This window comes from Sinocyclocheilus rhinocerous, unplaced genomic scaffold (assembly GCF_001515625.1).
Source record: "Sinocyclocheilus rhinocerous isolate Xijiao unplaced genomic scaffold, SAMN03320098_v1.1 scaffold2035, whole genome shotgun sequence".
In the NCBI taxonomy this organism is placed as follows: Eukaryota; Metazoa; Chordata; class Actinopteri; order Cypriniformes; family Cyprinidae; genus Sinocyclocheilus; species Sinocyclocheilus rhinocerous.
Window position 1 is genome coordinate 72,866 of NW_015639511.1, and position 389 is coordinate 73,254.

Below are 389 nucleotides of genomic sequence, written 5' to 3' on the forward strand. Positions count from 1 at the left end.
CCAAATTGCATGCTTTTCTCTCAAAGTCAGCCCCCTCGTCTTCATCCTGGTTTGTGTGTGTCGTCATCGAACGCAAGACTCAGAATGCAAAAGCAATGGATATAACTGATATGACACATTCCCTGCTTTTAATATCTGAAGAATTAATGCAACAGGATACAGCTGATCACTCAGAAAGACCTGTGAGGCAACTGTTCCAGTACTTATGCTCACATCAGATAGTGGGATTAACTCTAAAAGTGCTGATCTTCTTAGCTGGTAAAACATTAATGTGTTGAAACACCCAATAATAAAATGTGACATTCTATAGTTTTGTCTCATATTCATCTTTTAATCATATTTACAGTTCCTCTTCAGGAACTCGAGCTGCGTCGAAAACGCTAGGGGAA